The sequence below is a fragment of the Hibiscus syriacus genome, unplaced genomic scaffold (assembly GCF_006381635.1).
Source record: "Hibiscus syriacus cultivar Baekdansim isolate YM2019G1 unplaced genomic scaffold, ASM638163v2 tig00110229_pilon, whole genome shotgun sequence".
Classification (NCBI taxonomy): Eukaryota; Viridiplantae; Streptophyta; class Magnoliopsida; order Malvales; family Malvaceae; genus Hibiscus; species Hibiscus syriacus.
Window position 1 is genome coordinate 126,812 of NW_024062638.1, and position 20,670 is coordinate 147,481.

General features: G+C 35.8%; 1 pseudogene; it reads left to right on the forward strand.

Moving 5' to 3' along the window:
- Positions 1-695: 695 nt before the first annotated feature.
- Positions 696-12,697, forward strand: LOC120114506 (annotated as a pseudogene).
- The last annotated feature ends 7,973 nt before the right edge of the window (positions 12,698-20,670 follow it).

Genomic DNA, 20,670 nt, shown 5'->3' on the forward strand with positions numbered 1-20,670 from the left:
AAAAATATAAAAAAGTAAATGTCATTCTATAAATTGTTTTTTTTTATTAATTTAAGGGTGATTATAAGATAATATCTATTTAAAAGATTCTCAATTCATTTGACAATAAAAACTCAAACACTTCGAACGTACGATATGCTTAAACTAAGAACTTCTAAAGATAATAACTACCTTTTTTTTATCATTGAAATAATTTGATTGCGCTTTGTAAATTGGTTTTGGTAAAAGAAAAAGAATTATAGAAACGTGGGTTGGAAGTATATCAGTGATTTTGGGCTGTTTTGGGCCAATTTTAGGCCATGTCAGCCTTTTGGGTGTAATCTAATGACCCAATGATATGGATTTGTTTTATATATATTCCCAGACTGCGAATACCTTGTTGTCAATAGCAGCTCTCAGCTCGCTCACTCTGCCCTGTCTTTGCCATCGAACTCGTTGACCCAGAAATGTAAACTTCAATTCCTCACTACCCTTTTACATTTCTTTTAAAATACTATAATGATCATACACTTGAGTTTGTAATGAAAGATGACTTTTTTTATTCTGTAATGAAACAAAAAATCAAGACAAATCGGTTTATGCAATCAATATGGTTAAATGATATTATTTAAAGTAAGGGCTGATAAAGTTTGATACTTTTTTTTGTTGGGTTGCTAGATATGAATAATCAGATAACGAAGGTATACATATGGGACATGGATGAAACCCTTATATTGTTCAAGTCTTTGTTGAATGGTTCATATGCCGAGGCTTTCGCCGGTTTTAAAGTTTCTCAGAAAGGCGTTGAAATTGGAAAGATGTGGGAGAAACATATCCTTCAAATTTCTGACGATTTCTTCTTCTATGAGCAAGTATGTTTGAGATTCCTACATTCCCGCCCCCTCCCTTTTCTGTTGATTTTTCCAGCTATAAATATCAAATTTTGCAGGTATATATCTATTGAACGTGCTACAGATTGAAAACTGCAATAAGCCTTTCCTGGATGTCCTGAGCAAATATGACGATGGATAGGATCTCTCCGATTATGATTTTAAGCAAGATGGTTTCAGTCCTCCACATGATGATCTCAACAAAAGGAGACTGGCGTACAGACATCGAATCATAGCCAACAAGTATAAAAATGTATTCCGACTGATGCCTTTCAAGCCTAATATAAATCGTTCTTCCAATTATTCGTGTAATTTTCATGTTTTCTCATTACCATTTATTCAAAATACGAGGCATTTTATTGCATGCTCTGCCAGAAACTGTTTATAGTTTCTTGTCCTAGTTATTGCCTCCCTTACGGAAGAAGTTATGGTTTAGCTACAAGTACAACCATGTGAGCTAGGTGGAATGTTTGAGGGGAACTGTAACAGAAAATCTAATATAGTGTAAATCTTCATTATGTAGTTTACATAAGTTGATAGCTTATGGTTTAGTAAAGAGGGAATTATGAATGGTAAATAGATATCTCCTAGAGGTACCTTCTCACTAACTGCTGAATTCTATCTTGGATTTAATATTTATATAATAGGAAAAAAACGTGCTTATATTCGGATTCATTTGGCATTCCAAAGCACTTCCTTGCAAGACATAGACAAATTAATCTTTGTCAGTTTAAAACTTCATCTTTGTATTTCCTCATAGATAGCTTCGTTTTCCAATGGTCACCTTTGCTTGTGTTTCCTTTTCCATGTCCCCTCAAAGGCTATGTGTAGATTAGAAATGCACATGCTTCTTAGATATAGAAACTTGATAACCGTCGTTTTGCTATCAAAATAATTACTGGCTTCTTAATAAATAAAAATGAAAATGTAGTATAGAGAAGCATGGTCAATCTACAAGGACTGTGGTGTTTCTGATTTAATAAAACTCTTTCTTGATTTTAGAAAAAGATAGAATTCCAGATGAAGTTGAAAAAATATATTAAAATAAAAAATATAATAATAAATATTAATAGTAATAAATATAAAAGAGGGATTTTTTTAAAGTTGTGGTTAAAATAAAAAATAAGAATTAAATAAAAGAAAAAAAATAATTAAATAAACAAATTAAAGAGATTAAGAAAAAGAGAAACTTATTATGAAAGCAGCCTCAGACTTCAGCTTCGCCTCAAATTCCTCGGATCATCAAAACAAATTTTTACTTCAAGATTCACGTAAGCTTACAAGAACAATTCTTTGCTGCCAACTCGAATTGTGTCGTTTTAACAACAACTGATTCCGATCTCAGTTTTCTCTTAGCAAACAATTTCAATTAAGCACTTATCAAATTCCCCCTCACTTATTCAATGCTTGTCCTCAAGCATTCTTCAATTAACATATCAAAATCATAAGTTGTCATCTTCAATTTCAATTTATTCCTCAAACTTCCAATCGAATTAAGTCCATGACATTTGCCGAATTCAAGTTACAATCAAGCAAAGACATAACCAAGAAAATTTAAAGTAGGCAAGATATCTCAATTAATTGCCAACATCAATGAAACATGACTCAATACCTCACAAAGATTCACACATATCCGCTCAAAGTGTCTGGGGTAAATGGAACCGCTCAAACCAAAACTAACCAAAATATTACCATAGGCTTGGAATACAATCAAGTCTCCACCACGAAAAATGAACATAATGCAATAACAAGGGGTCTTTAAATAAGGTGTAACAGGGCTTAGGTTAGGGTAGGGAAAGGCCGAAAAGAAAGATTTAAAATACCGAAACAAGATATCAAAATAATTAAGAACAATCCACGAATTAACATGAAGCGTAATGAAGAACAAAACAAGGAAAAAGAATAGATGAAAGACAATTGAAGCGATCGATTTTTTCCTTCCCTTTTTTTTGAACAAAAGGTCTTTTTTTTTGCTGTTCGATACAGTGAACAACTTATTTTTTTTAAAACATTGAATTTTTTTTCTGGAACAACAATGATATAAGATCTCAAGTCTCGGTAAGGGTGCGAAAAGAGAGGGAAAAAAAGGCTTCGGGTTTAATTATGAGGTGTAAAAACAAAGAAAGGAAAATATGCTCAAATGTGGTTCACTAGTCGATATATAAATGGATAGGTTTTTTGGGAAAAGTGGGTTTATCCTAGGTGCCCCTATCACATTAAAACATTACGTTCCACATGTAGTATCGATATGCATTGTGATTACAAGTTCTAGAATATCCTAATTAGTTCGGCACACACAAGTCAAACAATGAGCAAGAAAGAAAATGTATGCTCGTTAGGCTCAAATCTTACAAGAAAAGTTTATATGCATTGAGTCAAGTTCATCTCTATTGACAAAAACATAAAATATCAATACTCTACAAAAAATTCACTAACTATATCAATCACCAATCATGCAAATTAAATTCGATAAAAAACATGGTCATAATCCAAAAGGAAGCAAGAGTATAAAGCAAAATTCAAGACTAGCAATCAACGATTACAATATATCAACATCAGAATAACTCAATTTCAAACGATTAAACAAGTCAAGAAAAATTTGACACATGCTTATCATTCCCTCTCACTTATTCCGTTTTGTCCCAAAACATATATCAAATTTAAAAACAAAGAGAGGAAAAAAATAGAATACTCCTCAATCTAGTGGCGATCACGGCCACGTCGAGACGAGCTGTTGTAGTGTAGATTGTCTGATGATGCACTGTTCTGTTCGAACTTTTCTGCACAGTTCGAACCAAATCTGTTTTTTTTTCCTGCACTATTTTTTTGCACTGCATTGATTGAATCTACTGTGTATTTTTCTGCATTGTTCGAACCAAATCAGTTTCTTCTGCACTGTTCTGTTCGAATTTTTTCTGCACAGTTCGAACCAAGTCAGTTTTTCTGCACTGTTTTTTTCGTTAAATATTCGATCGGAATTCAGATCTGTTCAGAAAAAAATAAAATTAATCAAAATTATATAAATAGAATGAAATAAAGTTCGCTAAAAAAATAAAAAAAAATAAAACGAAAATAAAAAAATAAAAACAAAAATATAACGAAATGGGTTGCCTCCCATCAAGCGCTTTTTGTTTAACGTCGTTAGCTCGACGACCTGATTTTTCAAAGCGTGAGTTCCTCTAAATTTATTTCTTCGATTAGACCAACCGGAGCATTTTCATAATATGGCTTCAATCTTTGACCATTAACTTTAAGTCGTACTCCAGAGTTATCTTCAATTTCAACAGCACCGTGAGGAAATAATTGAGTAACTGTAAACGGTCCGAGCCATTTTGATTTTAGTTTTCCTGTGGCCAAATAATTAACCATGTCTGCAAACCATGGAGTTATGCTTTGTGCCACCATCAGTTTTTCTTCAGGAAATTCTTCTTTAAGTGGTGGTTCGGATGTGGAAAGGGGAATTCGACTCAAGTGATCTGCTACCAGATTTTCGCATCCCTTTTTGTCTTTAATTTCCAAGTTAAATTCCTGTAAAAGTAGGATCCACCGGATAAGCCTTGGTTTTGCTTCCTTTTGCTCATCAAATACCTTATAGCTGCATGATCAGAAAAACAATTATTTTAGTACCAAGCAAATATGATCTAAATTTTTCTAAAGCAAAAATTATAGTAAAAAGTTCTTTTTCCATTGTCGAATAATTTTTCTGAGCCGAGTCCAAAGTTCAGGACGCGTAGGCTATGACATGTGGCTCTTTCCCTATTTTTTGGTTGAGAACAACTCCAACTCTAGTGTCCGATGCGTCACACATAAGTTCAAATGGATGATTCCAATCTGGTGGTTGAACAATTGGAGCTGAAATAAGCTTTTCCTTTAATGAATTGAAAGACTCTTTGTATTTTGAATTAAAGTCAAAGTCTTGATCCTTTTGAAGTAGATTGCATAAAGGTTGTGCTATCTTCGAAAAGTCCTTAATAAACCTGCGGTAAAATCCTGCATGGCCAAGAAAAGAATGAATTTCCCTCACAGTTGTGGGGTGAGAAAGTGAGCGTATAACATCTGTTTTAGCTTTATCAACCGCAATCCCTTTTGAGGAAACAATATGACCTAAAATTAACCCTTTATCAACCATAAAATGACATTTTTCATAATTCAAAACAAGGTTATATTCTAAGCATCTTTTAAGCGCATTAGTTAAATTATCAAGACATTCATTAAAAGAGTTACCATAAACCGTGAAGTCATCCATAAAGACTTCGATGCCCTTCTCCACATAGTCGGAAAATATACTTAGCATGCATCTTTGGAAGGTGGCTGGTGCGTTACAAAGACCAAAGGGCATTCGTCTATATGCAAATGTACCGAAGGGACAAGTAAAAGTCCTTTTTTCTTGATCCTCTGGTGCCACTGGGATTTGGAAAAAACCTGAAAAACCATCAAGACAACAATAATGAGTTTTCCCAGCAAATATTTCAATCATTTGATCTATAAAAGGAAGAGGAAAATGATCTTTTCGAGTAAGAGAGTTCAACTTCCTGTAATCAATACAAACTCGCCATCCATTTTGAACTCTTGTTGGCACTAACTCCCCTTCTTGATTTTCGACCACTGTGACTCCCGTTTTCTTGGAAACCACATGAATCGGACTTACCCAATTACTATCTGTAATTGGATAGATTACGTCAGCGTCAAGGAGTTTCTGAATTTCTTTCTTTACTACTTCCATCATTAGTGGATTTAATCGACGTTGTCCTTCACGTGATGGCTTTGCTCCTTTTTCGACTTTGAACTTATGCATGCAAGTTGAGGGACTTAATCCTTTAATGTCGGCAATGGTCCATCCTATGACTTCTTTGTGAGAGCGCTATATCGCTACCAAAGCTTCCTCTTCTCCTTTAGATAATTTACTTGAGATGATCATTGGTAAAAGTTTCATTTTCGCCCAAAAAGACATATTTCAAATACTCCGGTAATTGCTTCAATTCTACCTCAGGTGCCAGTAAAATAGAAGGTAAAATTTTAGTTTTAGAGAAATATAAAGATAAATCAGAATTGATTGAATTAATATTTTTAAACTCCCTTTCTTCATCTTCGTGGCAAAGTTCAGGATCCTTAAAAAGATCATAAGAAAAATTAGATTCAATATATTCATCAATTAAAGGATATATAATATCAACAAAATTAATTATTTCAACATGATCAGGGCATTTCATTGCTTTGTAAACATCAAATTCAACGATCTCACCATCAAATTCCATTGTTAGTATACCACTTCTAACATCGATCTTTGTATGTGATGTGCTTAGGAAGGGTCGACCTAAGAGTACCTTGGAATAAGAATCCGACCTATCATGTTCCATGTCAATGACATAGAAATCTGCAGGAAAGAATAATACATCGACCTTTACCAAGACGTTTTCCATTACTCCCACTAGATAGATCACAGATCGATAATCCAACTATATGGTTATTCCTGTTTCCTTCAAAGGCTAGTTAGTAATCATTTTATATATAGAAAATGACATAACATTAATTGAAGCTCCTAAGTCACACATTGCACGTTTAATTTTGAAATTACCTATTTTGCAAGGTATAGCGAACATACCTTGATCCTTCATCTTTGGTGGGAGTTTTCGTTGAAAAATTGCAGAAACATGTTCTCCAAAGTTTACCTTTTCGTGTCCCATTTATTTCCTCTTTGTAATGCAAAGTTCTTTTAAAAATCGAGCATACCTTGGTACTTGTCGAATTACTTCAAGAAGAGGTATGTTGACTTGAACTTTTTGGAAAAACCTCTAAGATCTCCCTTTCTTCAGCTCTTTTATCACGCTTCATCAACCTTGATGGGAAGGGTGGTGGCGTGATTTCATAAGAAGAAAGAGAATGATGTGAGTTAGACGTACCTTGTATTTCTGGAGGTGGTGTTTCCTCTTGTTCTTCCTGATGTGCATCTTTTTCTGCTGGAACTTCGGGTGAGATAACTTTTCCACTTCTGAGTGTGATGGAAATAACATTCTCTCTCGAATTTAACTCCATTTGAGAAGGTAGTTTTCCTTGTGATTCCAATTTTCCCATAGTTTGAGCTAGTCGGCTTACTTGATTATCTAACTCTTGAAGATGTGTTTCGGTTCGGTTTTGAAATTTTTCTTGGGATGCAATGAACTTTTATTGTGAAATTGATAACTTTTCTATGAGTTCATCCAATGACGAGTTTTGCGTTTGTTGTTGAGGAGGAGACCTTTCTTGATAAGTTGGTCTCTGATTTGCCGCATAGCTGAAGTTTGGGTGGTCTCGTCATCCTGGATTGTAAGTATTACTGTATAGGTTGTATTGTCTTTGTGGATTGTTAAAAACATTTTGATATTTCGATATAACAAATTAAGATAAATGAATTTTAAGATTTTCCAAAAAGATTTTCTAAGTATATTCGATATAATTATTCGAATATCAAAATATTACTCCAAATCTTTCAAAAGTCATTTTTAATCCTTACTCAAGTGTAAAATTAAGTTTTAATCTTAAAATTATTTCAAAATAATTTTACAAAGTATTTCGAACCGTTTCAAAGCCAAAAATTCCAGAATGTCCAGAGGGAACCGATTCTCCCCTGAATGGTTTGGCTCCGAAAAAAACATAATACTCGGAGGGAACCAATTCCCCCCCAAGGGGGTACTGATTCCCCCTGTTTAACGGTAGAAATATTTGAATTTTACACTTAGGGAACCGATTCCCCATGAGAGGGTACCGATTCCCCCCACGCTCCAAGCTGTTGTATTAATGGTTTTTACACTTAAACGACTCCATTGACTCCACTAATCATCCCCAACATTCAGAATCAATTGAGGGAGTATTTAAACAAGCTTAGAAGCCTTTGATCAATACCATTTTTATCAAGAATCAAGAGAGAATCAAAGAGAAAGCATAAAACCTCAAGTTTGAGCAATTCAATCCATTTTTCATTCAATATTCATCTTTGCTTTCAAGAACACTACTTGTACTCAATTGTATTCATCTTTGAGTGTTCTTTTCTTTGTTCTAGAATTGTGCAAACATCTTTCCTTGTGAGGATTTCCTAGTAAGTTTGCAAATTTGTAATCTTCTCTTTGAGAAAGAGTGTTCTCAAGAATTGGGGTATATTCTTGAGGGAGTTGTAAGGTTATCTCTTTGGCCTCAAAAGAAAGAACAAATTAGTGAATTTGTTGGAAAATCCTTAGTGTTGATAGCTAAGGTAGTGGACGTAGACTTTGGTTGAGAAATTCGAACCACTCTAAATCGCTGTACAATTACTTTCAATTTTCTGCAAAAGCTTCCACCAAAATTTTAATTGCCAATTCACCCCCTCTTGGCCGATTCCGTCGATCGATTAACTTAACATAGAGGACCTGGAAAGTTCCATACTGCATTGATTTCTGCATTACCTCTTTCTTGTATCAGCGGGCAGCAATCCGTCGGGATGGTCTAGCTTTGTGCATATCCCACATGCTCTTGTTGCTCCATATTTTCCTGCAACAAGTGAATTAACTACTTCAGTTAATTTATCTAACTTATTTTCAAGGTAAAATGTACTTATGTCGTGAACCCGTCGGCTGGGTTCACTCGAAAACTGTTGAGAGTTGGCTGCCATGGTTGAAATCAATTCCCTTGTTTGTTGTTGGGGTCATGTTAACTAATGCTCCTCCACTGGCAACATCCACCATTTTCATCTCCATTGGTAAAAGACCTTCATAAAAGTATTGAAGTAACGTTTGCTCACTTAATCCGTGTTGCGGACAACGTGTGCAAAGCTTTTTAAATCGCTCCCAATAGTCATAAAGACTTTCTTCGCTCTTTTGCTGAATGGAAAGAATGCTCCTTCGCAACTCGCTTGCTTTAGCCGCTGGAAAGAACCTGTCAAGAAAAATTCGATTCATGTCAGCCCATGAATTAACTGAATTTGGAGGTAAATAAAATAACCAATCTTTAGTCAAGTCAGATAAAGAGAAAGGGAAAGCTCTCAATTTAATTTGATCCTCGGTAACTCCCTGTGGTTTCATGCTAGTGCAAACCATGTGGAATTCCAGCAAGTGCTTGTACGGATCTTCAGTGGGAAAGCCGTGGAAAGTGGGAAGAAGATGAATGAGTCATGTCTTTAATTGAAATGGAGTCTCGCCACTAGGAAAATTAATGCATAATGGCGTCTGAGTGACATGAGTTGTGGCTAGCTCTCAGATCGTTTGTTCTTCTTCTGCCATCGGGATGTTGCATGCGTCTACTTTAGAGTCTGTCTCTGGAATTGATTCTGCTTCTGAACTTTGCTCTTGTTCTTCTTGTATTTTTCTCTTTTCTCGAAGCGTTTGTGCGTGGATTCTTCGTGCTCGTGCTTCGATCTCTGGATCTAGATCTACTAATTCACCTGGGTTACTTCTGGTTATAAATCAAAAACTAGAAAAATAAATCAGTACTTGCCGTTAGTCCCCGACAACGACGCCAATTTGATAACTGTCGTTTTGCTATCAAAATAATTCATGGCTTCTTAATAAATAAAAACTAAAATGTAGTATAGAGAAACATGGTCGATCCACAGGGATTGTGGTGTTTCTGATTTAATAAAACTCCTTCTTGATTTTAGAAAAAAATAGAATTCCAGATGAAGTTAAAAAGATATATTAAAATAAAAAAAAGAAAAAGAAAAATAATATAATAATAAATATTAATAGTAATAAATATAAAAGGGGGATTTTTTAAAAAAAAATTATGGTTAAAAAATAAGAATTAAATAAAAGAAAAAATAATTAAATAAACAAATTAAAGAGATTAAGATAAAGAGAAACTTATTGTGAAAGCAGCCTCAAACTTCAGATTCGCCTCAAATTCCTCGGATCATCGAAACAAATTTTTACTTCAAGATTCACGTAAGCTTACAAGAACAATTCTTCGTTGCCAACTCGGATTGTGTCGTTTCAACAACAACTGATTCCGATCTCAGTTTCCTCTTAGCAAACAATTTTGCTAAGTGTGTTCTCGGGAAGTTGAATATGCTTCAATAAGTAAATCCTTCTTCAAACATTAACCATAACAATATCCGAACCAATGTTGAAATAGTTTTGATTTGAAAAGTAAGCTTCAGAAAACAGAGAGAAAATCCGAAGCGATTTAAGTACCTTACAATTCTCACATTTGGAATTGAGCATTCGCTTTAGTCTTCGGCTTGAAAGAAAATTAGCTAAGCATAACCAAAGTCATACTTAGCATAATAGAAAAGTATGTGAAAATAGAGAGAAAGCTAGAAGGAAAAAGAAGATTTTATTCTCAAATGAGAGAGATATGTTTCTAGGCTCACCCTTAGAGAGTATTTATAGCCTTCAAAATCCTAAAAACAAGCTAAAACATCTTAAATCCTAATTAAAACACTTAAAACTATTTAAACTAAAATACCTAAAAAAATTATATAATATTCTAAATCCTAATTAAAATACTAAAACATATTTAAACTAAAATACAAAGATAAAGATAAAATATAAAAATAATATCCTAAAACTTAATTAAAATGCTAAAAACCTATTTAAACTAAAATACAAAGATAAAATATAATGTTTAAAATATTATCCTAAATTTAAGTTTAATCCAAATTCGAATTCCAGCCAGCTTTGATTCCGAAAATAAAAAATCTGCAGAATTGTGTCATTTTTGTGCAATTTCCATAATCTTACGTCCTGTACAGAAAATGAATTAAAATGAACAAATAAACCACAAAAATTAATAATTAAAAAGTAATTTAAAAATAAAATATTAACTAAATTAAGCACTTACCAAAACTTAATTGTGATTTTTTTAGGAAAGTCCTCTGTCATTTCAGGGTTTACACAATATTTTGGACCAAGAGATGATGAATGACTGGGATGTATTGTACAAAATGACTGACGAGAATGCAGATGGGTGGCTTTCGTCAGGAATGTTCTCTGAGTATGACATGGCTACTGACACATTCAATTTTTTTCTCTTTTCCAGGTGCCATTTATTTAGTGCTGATCTAAAGTCATTGTCAGTTCTAGTATATTACTGTTTCGTTTTAACTAGATTTGGTCACTGTACAATACCATCGACCATAATGAATTCTTTTTATGATGTTTGCTCAATGTCAAAGCTTATCTTCTCGAGCATTTTGACTAAAGGTTATAGCTGCAATGTAGATTAGGGTATTTGAAACATATGAATTGATGCATGCCTTAGGTTTTTAGTTATAGACTATCCAATGTGTTTTTGGGGTATTCTAAAATGGGGTTCAAAACTCACTAATGTAGTTACCTCTTAAGAGTCTTTCATAGCTTAGATATATCCTTCTCACTGACTGAATTAATTTGAGGCTGATGATTTAACTAACACAAGAATCAAGAATTTTCTTGCAACTTGAGCTAAAGTTCTCATGGTTTCTCTTAATGACTTGCTTTGCTGAGTATTTGTTCTTTATTTCTAAATATAGCACGGGCACTCTTGGAGCAGTGTTTAGTTGGGAATGAAGATCCTACCTTTTGTAATACTGTTGCTGGTGGGGTTGTGAGTTCTAATGCTACAGGGTCCCAGCACATTAATGTTTTGGTGACTTCTGGGTCTTTGATTCCTAGCCTTGTTAAATGTTTACTCTTTCGACTTGACAATTTGATATCGTATGAAAATGGTGAGTAATCTTCGGTTCACTTCAAGTAAACTGCATCTTTTTGTAGTACATATTGAAATGGCTAGCACCAGCCTATACTTTAGTTGGCATGGTTACTCTAGTCTGCTTGCTATGCATGTTTTCTCTTATAATCTATCCTGCTATCTTCTTTCGTCTGTCCATGCCAAGTACGATATTTGATTTCAGGTCCTTGGCACAGATATGAAAGGACTTTTCACGTTAGCAAGCATCCTCATGTTTGTGCTTAACCAGAAAGGTCCCTATATTTTGTGCAGTATGTGAACGTTTAGCATAACTGCCAGTTAAATGCACATTTTTCTCAAAAAAAAAAAAAAATCTTATCCTAAATTGATCTCACAGTAAAGATATCTCACGTTAGCCAATACTCAAGGAGTTTAATATGTAAATGTTAATGTGGAAATTTTCAGTTGAAGAAAACTTTTAACCGGAAGATATGAATTGCCCAACATTTATTTCCCATAAAATCTACCTTCGGTGTCCCATAAAATTTACCTTCGGTGTATCAAGTTCTTCTAGATTACTTGCTTTGCATTCTCTTTATAAGGACATTCTCCATGACATAGTTTCAATAGATCAGGTGGTTCTCATATTTGTCATGGTCACTGGATTGCATGCAAACTGTATCGACCACATGTTAGTCCTCAATGTGATTTCTTTGATAAACTCGTCGTATTTGTAGTACTTACAAAACATTTATTCTCCAGTTTACAGTTCATGGGATGTAGGGAAACTACAATGTTTCCAGTGGATCAAGGAACGTTTCAACAGTCGAAATACCCAGTTTTGTGCAATAGGAGATGGATGGGAAGAGTGTGAGGCTGCGCAAGCCATGAAGTGGCCTTTTATCAAGGTAGACCTGCGGCCCAATAGTTCTCACAGGTTCCCAGGCCTCACACTTAGAACAGTAGGTTTCTATTTCTCTAGTGTATGGAAACCCTGATTCAGAAAACGACGATGACTAAACCAGAGTTTTATCGTCGTATAAATTCTTTTTGGATCTTAGAAATGGATACTTAATTGTACATAAAACCAAAGTTTTACCAGGAGGAACCTGCATCTCTGAACAATAACAGTATTGTTTGTACAAGACGAGCCTCGGCCACTTCTTGGGCCATGTATTTGATCGTATAATCATTTATTGTAGATACAGCCATTATTCCCTATGCTAAAATGACATTTTTATGGAATGGTTATGATCATATACATTTCCTTGTACAGTTTTTGTGCAAGTCTGGCAATTCATTTTGCTTGATCATTTTTGGAAGTTTAATCATGGTTACAGTTGCACTAGCTCCCATGTTTTGCCACAGGAAGTAGTTGAACTGCATTTTTTGCAAGTACCAGCCCCCAATCCGCAGCAAGCACCTCAATGTGACCGTGCCTTTAATCAACAAAAACATCTCCTCAATCCCACGAGGCTGAACTCCATGCAACCGACCATTTCTCTCCTGCCACACATAATAAAGGTAACACCACCAAGAAACCCGAATGATCGTCCCCCGCAATGACTTACCTTTCCCATGAGCAATAACCCAATTCACCATGTCTCCCCAGCGACCCACAAAATTAGGCCAATGAGCATAAAAAACCTGCAAAATACAAGACCACACCTGCCTAACAAAAGTACACTCAACAGAAAGACGGTCTCTATCCTCATTACCATGACCACAAAACATACAATCAACATCAATATGACCCCCCAATGGAGCATAGGAACCTTCTTTGGTAGCCGATCATGGAGAGCTAGCCACATTATGAAAGAATGTCGGGGAATAAACAAGCCACCCCAAACGAACCTACTCTAAGGAACCTTATCCTGCTTTCGCCTATGGGCATCCTAGACTTCCCTCGCATGATAGCTCCCATGTGAATCCCCTACAAGAGCATAGTCATCTCTCAAACACAAAATCTTCTTCCAGGCCCAACTATGATTATTTTTCAGCTGAGCATTCCAAACCAAACATCCCTTCAAAATATTTCCTAACCCAAGCCACCCAAATGGAACCCGACTGAGAAAGAATGAGCCATAAGCACCTCATCATACAAGCTCTCTTCCACCCAATGACATTCTTAATCCCAATACCACCTCACATTTAAGCGAACAAACACGATCCCAACTAACACGGGCACCCCTAGCTGAACCATCTGATCCCTTCCAAAGAAAAGAACCACACAACTGCTCAATCTTCTTCAAAACTTTAGAAGACAATACGAACACCCTACTCCAAAAATTCTGAATTCTAAACAATACAGCTTGAATAAGCTGCAACCTTCCAGCTAAAGACACACATTTAGAAGACCACTACATATCTTACTAACGATTTTCCTAAATAAACCCTCACAGTCAGTGAAAGACAGGTTCCTAGTAACAATGGGAACCCCCAAGTAACATACTAGAAGTGTGCCAATACGAAACCCACTACATTCGGCCATATTCTGTATCTCCAACCTTCCCAGCCCTACACAAAACAACTCACTCTTCGAGACATTCATATAAATCTCCGACATCCTATAAAAACATCCATGATACTCTTCACAGCCAACACAGACCCAACATGACCCTTAGTAAAAACCAGGAGATCATCAGCGAAACAGATATGCGTAAGCCCAATTCTCTTACATTTGGGATGAAAATCCAGCACTCCATACTCCCTACCAAGTTCAACAATCGAGATAAAACATTCATAATCAAAATAAAGATGTAAGGCGACAAAGGGCCACCCTAGCGAACACCCTTTGCCCTAGAGAAAAAACCCGTAAACCCCTCATTCAGACCAATTGAAAAATGAGAATAAGCTATACAAGCCCGAATACAACCCCTAAACCGAACAACGAAGCCCATGACCTCAAGAACCTGAAAAATAAAATTTCAATCCAATGAATCAAATGCTTTCCAAAGATCCACTTTCAAAGCACACCGCACAGATAAATGCCTCATTCCCTAACCATTTACCAGCTCTTGTGCCAACAAAACATTATCCACCAAATCCCTCCCCGCAAGGAAAACACTTTGATTCGGCAAAATCAACCTAGACAACCACATTTTCATTCTATTCGTCATAATCTTCGTAATACACTTGTACATCGTGGTACAACAAGAAATAGGCTTGAAATCTGAGGCATATAGGGGAGCGGCAACTTTAGGAACCAAAGTGAGAATTGTGGAGTTAAACCCAACAGGAAAAGATGAAGTCTCAAAGAAAAACTTCATAGCTCTAATGAAATCCTGACCAACAACACCCCAAGAAAGCTGAAAGAAACTAGTCGGGTATCCATCAGCGCCAGGGGCCTTGTTTTATTCATAGAAAATTACACATCCTTTACCTTATTAGAAGACACAGGTTCCACTAGACTATCCTGCATTTCAGGACAAAGCTCAACATCCAAAATCTCCTTAAAAAGTCTATTAGAAACCCGCTCCAGGGTCCCAAGAGCATAAGAGAAATGCTTAATCAACTCAACAGAAATACCTTCAAAATTATCCAACTTTTTTCCTTGAGCATCATGAAGAACATGAATGGTATTAAACTTCTACTTAGTAGTGACATGCCTAAAAAATAGGTAGAGTTACGGTCCCCCTCTTGAACAAACTGTACTCTAGACTTCTGTTGTAAGAGTTTCTCCTCAGCCCGATAAAAACCATCCAACTCAATACTACTACTTTCCTCCGCAATATTAGCATCAGTAGACGAAGATAACACCAACTTCTACGCTACCTCCAACTCCCTTTGAAGATTTGTAATCCTTTCTGGCAACCCACTAAAATGTTCTTTATTTAACTTCTTTAGCGGAGTCTTCTAACGCTTGAGTTTAGCAAACAAAACCTCCAAAAGGTTTCCAATAGCTGACAACTTCCAAGAATCCTCCACTATACGCATATAATCAGGATGATCTGCTCATAAATAGAAGAATTTAAACGGCCGAGGAGGCCTAGCCACAAGAGCCTTGATAACAACATAACTAGGGCAATGGTCAGAACAATCCGGAGCTAAGAACTCGACCTTAGTATTCGGGAAACGCTGCAACCAACTCTAATTAATCAAAACCTGGTCTAATTTACGAAACAACGGAGTATTCTCCCTCTTATTAAACCAAGTGAACACTTCACCCATATACGAATGATTAATAAAATCCATTTCCTATCTACAATCAATGAAATCTTGAATAACACCCGTAAACCCCTGAGTGCCATCATAATCTGAGCTCTCCTGAGGACAACCAATAACATTGAAATCCCCAGAAACAATCCAAGGACTCTCACCAACGAAGAATTTAACCCCAATTAAATCACTCCACAAATGTCGCCTATCTTCTCTACGATTACGACCATAAACAACTGACAAAAAAAACATCACCATTTTCCATCCAACAAGTAACATGCTGATCAAACTAGCAAACTACCTCAATCTTCCACAACCCCCTACTCAAAATCCAAATTCTCCCATTTACAGCCTCAGAATAATTAGAGACAAACTTTCACTCACTAAACTGACCCAAAAGAACAAAGACATCATTGAACTTCCTTATTCTAGTTTCCAGCAAACACAACACTTCAATCTGCAGTTTCTTAACTAACCTCAAAATTCTTTCTGCTTTAAAGGGTCATTACAACCCCGAATGTTCCACGTCATAATCATCTCAAAGAAAGAGAAACACCACCCTTATGAACCCATTTACTATTCATTTTCCAATTTGCTCCACCACCTTTACCCTTTAGCTTCAACAAATTCATTAAATCTGCAACTCCCTCAGCTGCAACATGTGATTTCCTGGGAGAAACCACCATATCCACAAGAGCCCTACCAGGCTCAGACAACAAAGCTAACCGATTGGGGCTAAGAACCTGAACAACCTTCCCGACTGTCTCGACAACACCACCAAAACCAACTTCATTACCTTGGGCAATAGAAGACCTCGGCTCAACCGTCCTTAGTGCATCCCCTATATTCCCATCAACAGTGCGCATTGTGTCCAACTCTTCAACTGGAGTAGCAGAACTAATGATCTCAACTGCTCCCTAATAACTCCGTAAAAACAATTATATTTAAGGTATTTTCACTTTAGTTATTGGCTATCTTAAATCACATATAAGTTCATTTAAATGCATTTAGGAGCATATAGTTGCATCTGATGGTTTTGATTTGCTATGACATACTATTTTGTAAATGTTGCTATTTTACTGGGAATGGTGTGTTTTGCTGATAGTGCGAGGTTCTAGGAGTAAGGGTGTGCAAGGAAAACTACCGTGGCAAACAAAACTAAAATTCCACGACAATTAGTACGACATTTCTGGACGCATAAAAAGACAAAAGAGTTGAATATATTTCATCAAAATGCTAGTTGTCCAGAACTCACGTGTTTTCTATCGCTAATCGCCTTGGAAGGGACTACTGCCACCTTTGTACCCATTTTCACGTGAGGGGAATATACCATAGGGTACTATAGGAAATTTTGAACTAAAACCTAGGATATTCCCTATTATAAATAGGAAATGTGGCCACAAAAAATGAGGAAAATTATTTTGGGGAAAAGTGAGCTAAGCAAGAGGGAGAGACGGCTGAAAGTTTCCAACTTTCTTTCCCTTTTCATCTTTTAAAAAAGGGTTCCTCCATAACCAAGCTTAAGAGAGTGGCGAGCTAGACGTCCAAGAGGAGCTAGCGTTCTAAGGTGCCATTCGTGGTGGTCTGAGGAGCAATTGGCAGCGCGTGTTGGGAGCTTCCTCCACCCTTGCGCTTTTATTTTCATTTGATTACTTGGGTTGTATGGAACGGATTATTGTTTTGGATATTTCGCACCCCGCCATGAACTAAACCTTATTTGGTGTGAGTTTTTATGGATGATTAAGTGTTTGTTTTAATGAATGATTTGAGTTTTTATGTTTATCTATTTGTTTTCTCATTGTGCTTAATTGCTTGGGATTGTAAGAGCTATGAGAGTAGACTTTTATTAGATAGAATACTTAGTGTTTGAGAGAAACTAGGTAAAAGATCCTTAGTGTTCGAGAGAAACTAAGGAATGATCAACGTGAACAATGAGTTTTAGCTGCTAACTAAGACCTAATCCACTTTAGAGATAAGGAGGGGATTTCAACGACTAAAAGTAGTGCTTATTCGATAGGCTTGATGTTACTGTTCACGCCGAGAGGTATTGTCGTGGCATTTTTATCTGTCAGGTCTCATGACTAGAGATAGCGTAGGGCACTCTTAGTAAACTTTGTCGAACATATAGACCATAGAAGCTTAAATCATTATGAGAGGCAAAGCTTAGGATTCCTTAGTAACCCCACCATTTATTCTCATAGTAGCTTGTTGTGTGAGGATTATTAAATCTGCTTATTTATTTCTAAATTCTCAACTCATTTTACCGTGACATTTTCAATTGTTTACATTTCAAAGCAATTTACACTTGCCTTGACATTTTCATCTGCTACACTACAACATTGACATCAAAATTCACCATCACGTTTCCACGATACCTTTTGCATTTATTTCATTTTGCCACATCATTCTCATTTGTGTATACCACCACACTAACTATACTTAGATAATTTAGTTTTTGTGCTTTATAATTTAGTTTTTGTGCTTTAACTTAACTTGCAATTTCCTCTAATCCTCGTGGGAACGATACTTACTTACTCTTTATTATTTGTGTGACTGTGTATAATTGCACATATTTTGCGTCCAATCTATAATACTCACAACATGTAACATTCCCCTCAAACTAACATCATTAACCTGGACATAACTACTCGAACCAAACTCCGAAGCCTACCCAACCTGAGCATCAGCCAAGATTGCATCCATAGCCTTTTCTCCTTATCATCATTCGCTTCTACTAAGCCTACAATCTTCTTCTTAGGACAGGAGCCACTCGAATGACAAAAAATGCAACAAGTATCACACCTAGGAGACGCCGAAACTAACTCCACCCCCACCTCAACACAATTACCCCCACCAAGATCGACATTCACTGATGCAAGAAAAGCATAATCCTCATTAACATTCACAAAAATTTTGGCATATTCAAGCTATTGCTTTTGAGCAGCAACCCGATCAGTATACAAGGGATTACCTAAAGCACTGACGATATATCCAAGCCCATCTTTCGAAAACAACTTCAACGACACATGCCAAAGTTTAATCCAAACCGACGCCATGTCAAGATTATGAACCTCCGTTAACATCCCTGGTAACCATTTACACAAGAGAATTGCCCTCTGTTGGATATGCCATGGACCGGATTCAAGAACCCCATCCTGAACACGACAGGAGGGAAAAATCAAGAGATAGACACTCGTAGCCAAGAAGCGAACTTCAATCGACCTTTCCCTCCCCTAAATTTGATTTGCCATTTTCTAGAAAATACCCAAAGTTGGGGATTTAGCCATAAAATTTCTGAGGAGAGCGTTATCCCATTGCTTTGCTCCCTCAACCAACACCTCCTTAGGAGGTTTAACAAATCTCTTCCCATCACACTCAACGAGGGGAAATAACCAAAAGATTGATCTAAAAAAAGATATTTTCAGTATTTACTAGAAACAATATCACCAACAACTGCAGGAACTCCAGTCGCAGGAACTCCAGTTTTGGAAACCCCAGAAACACCCCCACCGCTCCAGTTAAAACCAGTGGAGCATCACCAACATCCACAAGAAACCCACCCGCAGGAACCCCAGAATCGCTTCCCACCCCACCATGCAAAGTTGTTGACAAAACAAGACACTTATCGACCAAATCGGAGCCAACAATAGACAAACCCACCATGAGGAAGCACCAAACCGAAGAAGAAAGCAAAGAAATCACCAAGAAACTCAGGAAAACAAGCAAGATTCTCAATACACATCAGACTTGCTGACGAGCGCCCAGAGCCTCTCAAGCACCATGAGCTTTTGTTTTTTTTAATACACTGCTATTATGAACTATTTTCATTTTAATATTAAGAGATGAGGCCTTAGATCAAATTTAGCTACTTATTGGATACTTAAAGTTGATTTTTTTTTACTCAACACCAGTTTTTAAAGGTAAAAAAGAAAAGTTTTATATAAATTAAACTTCTCCGTATCGAATATTCTCATTTTAATATTTGTTTTAAGTGAATATCTTTTATTCAATAATAACATACTTTAATTGAAAATTAATAATTAAGTAATTTACATATACTTCCGTGTATTTTTCAATATATTAAAATAATTTTAAGATAATATTTGTTCAAAATCTTTTTTTTTAAATATTGATAATTCATATATCCTATTGACAAGTATTGACGTAGAAATTTATATTATGAACAAATTTAAAAAAAAAATAGGAGGAACGGATTTAAAAAAATTTAGGCATGAAAACATATTATTATATAAAATACAAATAATATCTAAAATATGATAATTACAAATTTTTAAAAGGATGATTGTCCCAACCCACCCTCATTTGATCCATCCTTACCTATAAACCCGAATAGAAAGCAAAATTCCTTTCTACTTCTAAATTCACTAAATGAGTTATATGTTTACTAACCATTCAATTAAATTTTCATTTTTTTTAAAAAAATATAAAAATCAAATTTTGATAAATTAACATAAAAATATTTCTTTAATCTTTATATAAAAAAGGTATGATTTATCATTCACCACTCAAATCCGACGTATAATCTCAAATGTGACTAGCATCCAGGGTAGAATGTGGAGAAAAGCCAACAGAAGTAGAAACAGAGAGAGGCCCTGCTCAGTGCCCCCCTTGTTTGTTTGTATGGACCTGTAATGGGAGTGTACCATCCAATCTATTGTAACAACTCCTGCCCATACTTGGCATGAACCACACTCTTCTTCAAACGATTAATCATTTTGTTTCTCAGTTTTTTTTAAAAAAAAAATTTCTTTTCCATTTGTTTATGCATTTATCCACTGGTTTTCCAGTTCCTTTTCTCTCTTACCATCACTGTTCTTTTGTTCTTGCATAATTCATTCATTAGTTGCAGACAAGTGTAAATGAAAATAGAAATCTCTTAATTGTAACATAAGGAATTTGAATCATGATGTTTACGAATAAAACAAACTGGATCACCAGGGTCGCCCCATGTATGACCATTTTTCTTTCTTTGTTTACGTGTTTTGCTCTGTTACATTATTCTGTCGTA